This window comes from Micropterus dolomieu, linkage group LG05, assembly GCF_021292245.1.
Source record: "Micropterus dolomieu isolate WLL.071019.BEF.003 ecotype Adirondacks linkage group LG05, ASM2129224v1, whole genome shotgun sequence".
In the NCBI taxonomy this organism is placed as follows: domain Eukaryota; kingdom Metazoa; phylum Chordata; class Actinopteri; order Centrarchiformes; family Centrarchidae; genus Micropterus; species Micropterus dolomieu.
In genome coordinates, this window is record NC_060154.1 from 6,436,728 (window position 1) to 6,445,988 (window position 9,261).

Consider the following 9,261-nt stretch of genomic DNA (forward strand, 5'->3'; position numbering starts at 1 on the left):
TGTAGAGCACTTTTCAAAAACAAGTTACAAAGTGCTTTAACAAGTGTAAAGACAATAATACCCAAGAGACAATAATACAAAAACAATACAAGATAAAAGCATGAAAACATTGAAAAGACTAAAATACACGTTTAAGATAAATATAAAATTAGTAAAATAGAATAAAATAAAAGGTATAAAATAAAGTCAAATAAGATCGGGAAAGGCTCTCCTATAAAAGTATGTTTTAAGAAGGGACTTAAAAGAGTTCACTGACTCAGCTGACCTGATTTCCTCGGGCAGGCTGTTCCAGAGCCTCGGGGCCCTGACAGCAAACGCTCTGTCCCCTTTAGTTTTCAGTCGAGACTCTGGAACAGATAGCAGACCTCTGCCCGAGGATCTTAAGGCCAGCATCAGAACAGCGATTTCCTCTCTGACTTGGTTTTTACAAACTAAGCCTCACGATGTACAGGTGCTGGTCATATAATTAGAATATCATCAAAAAGTTGATTTATTTCAGTAATTCCAAAGGAAATGCAAAATTTACTTTCATCAGAGAACATAACTTTGGACCACTCAGCAGCAGTCCAGTCCTTTTTGTCTTTAGCCCAGGCGAGGTGCTTCTGACTCTGTGTCTTGTTCAAGAGTGGCTTGACACAAGGAATGCGACAGCTGAAACCCATGTCTTGCATACGTCTGTGCGTGGTGGTTCTTGAAGCACTGACTCCAGCTGCAGTCCACTCTTTGTGAATCTCCCACACATTTTTGAATGGGTTTTGTTTCACAATCCTCTCCAGGGTGCGATTATCCCTATTGCTTGTACACTTTTTTCTACCACATCTTTTCCTTCCCTTCGCCTCTCTATTAATGTGCTTGGACACAGAGCTCTGTGAACAGCCAGCCTCTTTAGCAATGACCTTTTGTGTCTTGCCCTCCTTGTGCAAGGTGTCAATGGTCGTCTTATGGACAGCTGTCAAGTCAGCAGTCTTCCCCATGATTGTGTAGCCTACAGAACTAGACAGAGAGACCATTAAAAGGCCTTTGCAGGTGTTTTGAGTTATTTAGCTGATTAGAGTGTGGCACCAGGTGTCTTCAATATTGAACCTTTTCACAATATTCTAATTTTCTGAGATACTGATTTTGGGGTTTTCATTAGTTGTCAGTTATAATCATCATAATTAAAAGGAATGAACACTTCAATATACTTCAATATATCAGTCTGTGTGGAATGAATGTATACATTACACAAGTTTCACTTTTTGAATGGAATTAATCAACTTTTTGATGATATTCTAATTATATGACCAGCACCTATATGCTGACATGTCTCAAACTGAATGTCATTTACAAATCCATGTACATCTGTATCGGTCACACCCAGCTGACATCTTACTGTAAGTCTTCATGCGCATGGAAGACATTCTATGTAATTATGACACCAGAAATCAACTACATATAACACATATCCATTTTCCTCCCTGGATCTGTTTATATTCCCATTTAACAAAAGAAGACAAATGGCTACCCATCCCATTCACTACATGTCCCACACTGAGCACATAACCTTTTATTTGTGCCTATAGAAGCTATATCATCCTCACTCTTGCCACTCATGTAACCCTCTGAATAATCCGCCCTATCAAAGCGCTGAATATTCACTTTAACAAACGATCCAGCATGTGACTATGTCTAATGTGGCGTCTACAAGCATCACTCTCCTTAAAAACAGAGCGTGTCAGTTAGAGGCCTGTTCCCCTTGTGTTAGTCACAAAGGCACAAAGGATTCTGCCACAGTGACAGACTGAATGCTTCACACAACGCTTGTGTCTCTGAGCGAGCATGTGTGTTTGTGTGTGCACATTTCTTTTGGTGGTAGTGGAAGTTTTCTTCCAGAGAGAGAGAGAGAGAGAGAGAGAGAGAGAGAGAGAGAGAGAGGCTTCATCACTGCTCAGATCTAAAAATAAGAACCCAATATGTTCTTGTTTTATTGTAGTGCTGTTCCTATTTTCTACAAGACAATAAGTTTTTTATTTATTTTATAGTGACTAGCACACACTGTTGTCTAAAAGCTCAATATGTTGCAGTTATATTTATAGTGACAAGCCTCTACTGTGACAAGCAATCATATTCTGGAGAACTACAATACGTCTTCTGTGTTTTTCAGCCACAAACCTGCCCTGCTTCTTTAAGGCCTATGTATGCCCATTTTTACCGTGTCGTATTGAATTATCTAATATATTATGTGTCTCAGGGACAAACTATATTGTTCTAAAACAATCCAACATTATAGGAGCCATTTATCAGCATTTCTTAACCTTTTTTGGCAACAACACAAGCAATGGAGAGGCTGTAAATTGTTAAAATGCACAGGTACCATGGGGGGGATTCAAAAGCCCTGTCAGTTTCTGAAAAGCGGAGATAGAAGATTTCTGTAGGACAGCGATGATGTGTTAGGCATTTCCTCTTTCATCGAGTGAAGTCATGACACCACTAATTTTCTAGGTCAAGGCTGGTAACAACAGATGCGAGAGGGGAATGAGAGCAGAGGTAAAATCAAGGGGTGAGGGAGAGACATCAAGGAAAAGATAAAGAAAGAAACAAAGACAGGGACCACAAAGTCTGAGACCGAAAGTGTGTGTGTGTTTTGTGTGGGATGCTTGTTCAATAAGAAACTGTGACACAGATAAGTGCTGATGTGTGACAGCTTAGTTGTTCTTTTTAACACAGCAGCCCTGCGCCTCTCCCAGCACCCATTCACAACAACAACAACAACAACAACGTGTCAGCAATGAGAAAAAACCTGATACCTCAAGGCATTGGTTACACTTGTGCACACGTCTGATCCTAAAGATCTGTTGCTGTGAAATCCCACTGCTTTGTGGTCACACTTGGCCTGGAAACTTTTACGTGTTTCCCCCTGATGGATGGATGAATGTCTTTAAATCACACAGCTCATGTATTATCTGTTTACCTGTTGTCAGGTAGTCGTTTGTTCATGATAGCTGCAGGTGTTGGTGTTATGGAAGAGTCAAAAGTTTCACATTTTTTGGAAGATATGAAAAAATAGTCTGTTTAAAAAAAAAGCAGCATTAATTCATTTTTGGCCAATTGGGGGGAGCTGAACTAGCTGTAAACAGAATGTGCTGGCGAAACAGCTTTTCTGTAGTAACCAACTAAGATAAGTTTCTCAAGGTGTCATGAGTTTTTTCATAAATCCCTCCAAAAATAATGTAAAACAACTATATGTTATTCAGATCAGACAGAACTCAGACAGTACTCATACTTGATTAATTAGTAGTTGATATTATAATATCTTATAATTATATATTATAATATGATACAGGAAGCCCACTTATATCATATAAACCATACAACAACAATTGATTGAGTAAAAATCAAGAAGAACCATTGTGCTGCTCTTCATGTTTGGTTTTTTAAAGATTCAACTCATTTTTGCTTATTTTATTGTATAACACTATTACTGTATGTGAGATAACTACTGGGTTGTAAGGCAGCAGTTGTATTTGTCACCTGCAGTTTCGGACAGAACAATACTTAAAGCCGGGATACACTTTCTGCAGTACAAGCACAGGCATGAATTTCACACAGGAAATCGGAGTTAAGAAAGAAGGATGGTTCAACGTGATTGTTTTCAGGAGGTGTACAAAGCAATTACAACAATGAGTACAATAATGTTCAAAGTAATGTTACACAAAGATTACATCATACACTCCTATCATTATCTGAACAGGAATATTCAGTCTAATGCATAACTTAAAATGGGAACAAATATAAATTGCACACCCATAGTCAATGCTTCTCTTATCAGCCTTGCATGCATTTGGCAATTCATTTATCTCAAAGGATCTAATTTACCTCTTTTGGGAGTGTACCTTAACACTAATTTAGTGTAATGTTTTAACTTTTTTTAGAGTTAAAATTTAACTCTTCTTAACAACAACCAGTGTTACACTTTTATATAGTGGAAGACATTAACTCTTTCAGAGGATCATTTGTTACTACACAAGTGTTAGCCCCATAAAATTTTAAAAGTGTAAATATAGCTCTTCCATATTACTAAGGAAAAAATTGTGTTTGGTGTTTTAAAACATTTATTTTAGCACTTGCACCTCAAAGAAATTGATTCCATTACATTAAAAATATTTAACAGAATGAACAGATTAAGGATGCATGCTAACCACTATCTTGTTGAACAGATTTTAGGGTGGCTAGTAACAGTGTGCATTTTGTTATATTTTATATTTATATTTATAAATATAAAATATAACATTAACAGATATTACTTCATTTACTTATCAAACAGTATTAAAGTTTAGCCCAGATCAAAGTCACAACATGAGTCAGTGGAGTCTTTCTCAAGACTCTCCTGGCTTCAGCCAATCTGTGCGTGTATGCCTATGCAGTCGAGGCAGGGTGACATTAAATTTAAATGTAAATGCACACCTTGTCTTTTCGACCACTCAAAGCGCTTTTACATTACATCTGCATTTACCATTAACACACTGAGCCTAAGTGCTCAAACAGAAACTCACACACATTCATACACTGGTGGAACAGCCACCAGGGGCAATTTGGGGTTCAGTATCTTGCCCAAGGACACTTTGACATGCAGCCTGGAGGAGCCGGAGTGTAAAAGCCAGGATCAGAGGTAAGAGTAAGAAGTTCAGCATTAATATTTATACAATAACATTTACATTGGATTTAGTAACACTGTTTTTTCACTCGGTTTTGACACCAGTTACTTTTCAAATTTGACTCTATCCAGAATATTATTAACTCTGCTGTCACTCAAATTTCATTAACTCCAAAAATGTAACTCTTCTTGGTTTGCTGTGAAGCATGTACTCACAGCACTTGAGTTACATCTAGTAACTACCACTCAACTCTCTCTAACAGTAAATGTTCTGTAATGGAATTTAACCGCCCATAGAGTACATAACACAAATGACATGAACTTACTTATGTCTTACACACAACTCTAAGAACTATTACATATTACTGTAGTAATATCTTGACCAGGCAACTAACGAGTATGCAATGTCAGGAGCACAATGCGGACCTTTCACCCTAAGTTCCACTGTGATGATATCACTGATTCACTTGACCTGACCGCTATCTCACTGCCTCAACTAAAGAATACAAAGTTGCAAGACAAACTAAAATTATTATAACTGACCTGTATTAATAATGAATATTAAACAAAGTCAAAGTACGTTTAGAGTATTTTGTACAAATCTGTAACTTTATAATGTACTGAATATTGTTCACCTGGACTCCTCTATATTCAGAAGTATCTGTGGGCCATAGTCTAGTATTGGAGCAGGCATGGAGGCTCTTTAATTAGATCTCTTGGTAAAAGGAGTTTAAATATGTATAAATAAGAGTGGAGCTGACAGTAGCTACACCAAAAATACTTTAAGAGGAGTAACACCTAATTTACCTAACTAGAATATGGAGAGCAAAAGCTGAACACACTGCAATGAACAATTCACCAACCTCAAATGACACTTTGACATAGGAATCTTTCATCACCAAGACTGTGCTCTTGACACAAACACGCCTTTATTGAAAAAAGCATCACTTCTGGTAAAAAGGAAAATGGGAACAAAGCCAATAGACTGCCATAAGGAAGCAGTGAGATTTGTCAACCCAAGTCTTTAAAGCAATCAAATATGATAGAGGATGACATTTAACTAGAAAGAACTGTGGAATAAGCTGTAGAATAATTTTTAATAAGATTTATCATTAGAACAACCTCTTAATTGCTCTTAAGTTCAACTAATGGCTTTGAGTTCTTTGTCTTCAACACTAATCGTCAACACTAATATATCGTCACATTGCAGGTTGGCCTTTCCCGGAACTGGTACATATGGTGGCATGCCACGCAAGTGTCTCTGCAGTGTGTGAAAGGAAATAAACAGAGATTAGCTATTAATACACTAGGACCAAGAGCCCCATGTGTCTAATTTGTTTTGCACAGCATACGGAGCAGAAATCAAGAAGGAAATGAATACAAGTATTAGCAGGAAAAGTTAGCAGGGGATGAGGGACTGATAAATGTGATGCAGCAGAATCTATTCTTCATATATTGTCTGCAGAAGCCTAAGACATGTCTTAGATTTGTTCAATACTTAATGGACTAGTCACAGAGCCCACTCGATAATGAGAAGATGTAGTGGATAAGGCAAATAATCTAAGGCTAGGGTTTAACAAAGCCGTAAAGACTGGTTAGTTGGACATTGTTTGCTTTTGATTTCTAGACAGTTTCTTCCAAATTTTAATTAATAATTGTTAAAATTACATCCGGGCAACAGGCATAAACCTATACTTGAATGTTTTAATCATTATAATTAAAATCAATCAATAATCAAATGAGACAAGGTTTTAAAGGTGCATTCCACTGATTTGACACATTGAGGTCAGTTTACTTGTAATGGGGAGTACTTTTCACCCAGTGAAAACAGTTGTATGATGTCTTCTGGGGGTCTCGCTATGTAGGCTTGATGACAAATGTATAGCATAAAGCTTGCAATATAAACTGGAGGTGTGGAGTTTGTAAGACATGGACATTTACCAAACCGGGAGGGTCTCACTGAAGAAGCTGCATTAACAAAAAAGAATGAGCTTATTTGGGGGAACCTTCATCCATACTAGGGACAACAAGTCAGGATATCTCAGCCAATGTTATTTCCATTCTGACCATTCTTTTTTTTTAATCTGTCATTTATTCTTATTAAGATGCAACACTAAATAGCAAGAAAACTCATTTAAACATATACTTTTGTTTGGAGAGAACTGTATATTTATTTGAATTGTTTTCTAGACAAACCCCTCTGCATTTTGCAGGTAAGATGACTGTGATAAGGCAGTTTTATTTATAAAGCATGTTTCATACACAGAGGTAGATTTGAGGGGCTATAAAGAGACGTTAAAAAGAACACAATAAAAGGCAGAATAAAAAGAGATAAATCTGTATAGTATTAAAAATTAGATAAGAGTAAAAGAATAAAAATAAAAATGATTTAAAATATTAAAACTACAATAACAATAAGGTTTCAATGTTTTGAAAAATTTTGGTAAAATCACTTTATATTTTTCAGTCTGGATTTAAAAACCGTAATGGATGGGGCATTCCTAAGACCATTAGGCAGTCGGCTCCTGCGCTGTGCTGCATAATGACTAAAAGTCACTTCTTGTTGTTTAGATTTTGCCCTGGGAACCACAAGCAGTCCACTCCCCAGTGATCTAAGAGGCCTCACAGGGTTATATTGCTCAAGTGTATCAGTCGTATGTTTAGGGCCAGCTTCATGTTAAGATTTATAATAAGTAAGTAATGAGACTTTAAAATCAATTACCGGTAAGCGGTTTACTAGCAACCCGTGTAGGGGATCAGAGAACTGGGGTGATGTGGGCTGTCCTTCTGGTTTTGGTCAGAACTCCGGCAGAGTTGCAGGTGCATAATGGTCTTAAAAGTCCTAAACAGTGATAAGCCTAATATTTTTATGAACTAAGTATCCTTATCGGTGCATGAAGGCAGGAAATTGATCAGATATTGATTATAATTTCTTAAACAGTGACATAAACAACATGTATATAAATTACAACATGTAGTTGAATCAGACTGACTGTACATACAGCAAAGTCGTGTATTAGTAAGTGTAGGTGCTTCTCTTCCCATAGACATGTAGTAATCGAGCTTTTCGTGGGGAATACGCCATTTAGTTTAAATTGCACCTAAATCAGTATCTATGTGTTTGTTCTACTCTGGATTAATGGATAAAAAAGACAACGCTCTCTTTAATATATGACATGATGATGTCATGCTATTGTAGCAGAAATGTAATTTTGTCCACAACACAACTCCTCGTGTAAATCTACTGTTGTTGCATAGTTATGTCTCTTTTTTGCTGATACAATGTGTTGTTGAACTGCTGAGCAGACTGTTTTAAGACAACAGGGTCGGCCCATTAGCGAGTACTTCAGATTGATGTTGAATGTGGAAATTACCAGGTGAGACTTTGCAGGCTGTGTACAAGCCAAAGTGTAAGGGGGTAAGGGAAGGGAAATGTGTGCAGATAAGAGGAGTTTGGAGACCCAAGAGTATAAAATTGAGCCTGCTGGAGCTACTGCGGGCCTAAGACAGGAAACCATTTTTAACAGAAGCTACAACTTGATAAGACTGATGACACACAGTACTTGCTTTCATTCTGTTTTTCATCTGCTCCAAACCAGCTTTTGTATAGCTGTTGTGTTTAATGCTAATAACATTTCCTGTGGAGAGGTAAATGTTTTTTTTTGTTGTTTTTTTTTTTAGATTTTTCAGAGCTGTGTGCCCTGCATCATAATTGTCTACATAATTGATTTTGGGGGCATGTGAGGTTTTAATACAAGAAATGCAGCTCTATATGAGTCCTGCAGAGTTTTTGTGTGTGAGAGTGTACACATGTATCTGTATAGCCTACGTATATTTGATTTGTGCAAGTGCACATCTGCGTCTGAATGCGTGTGCTCTTGAGCGAGTTGTCCTTCCGTGATGCTGTATCATTCCACTTCAATGCCTGATTGGTCACCGACCGTCTCTGCGGGTGGCATGACGTCTTACACTCTGGGAGGGCTTTTAGTGTGTGTTTGGCTTGTGTGTATGCGCATGTCTGTGTGTTCTTTTGGTGCACTCCCTTAACCACGACTTTGAGCTCCAAGTCGCATACCCACGTAAAATATATACAGTGCAAACACACACACACACACACACACACACACACACACACACATACACGCGTACCTATCCAACAGTGCACTGTCGGAGTAAACTGCCAAGTGTGGACCTGTGTTTCCAGTCCTTTTGAAGTAAAATAAATATAATACAAAATTTACTTTTACTGTCTTTTAACATAATATTACTGCAAATTTGCTTTTTTTTGCTTTTTAAAGAAATTGCCAAGAGGGGACTTAGATCCTTAAACGATAGCTACCTATCCAAGAGGGGACCTCCATTGTTATGCAGTGGAACTGTCTGTGCTCATTCTCACCTAATGACTGTTTTTACCTTCAAAGACTTTCTTTGTTTCTTTCAAAAATGGATAATTTAACTTTAATGTGAGCAATGTGTAAACATTTCACCGTGATCCAAACTTTAATCACTTTAACTGAAAATAAATAAACTTTAAACTTTAATTCCGAAGTAACTTTGCTGCATGCATTGATATCAAGCACTACAGTATTACCAACAAAAATTACTTGATCTAGGTTTCAAATACTGTT

General features: G+C 37.3%; 1 protein-coding gene across 8 annotated transcripts in view; it reads left to right on the forward strand.

Moving 5' to 3' along the window:
- LOC123970727 (ephrin type-B receptor 1-like) overlaps positions 1-9,261 on the forward strand; it is a 102,418-nt gene that overhangs the window by 30,273 nt on the left and 62,884 nt on the right. The gene's annotated exons all lie outside the window — the stretch shown is intronic.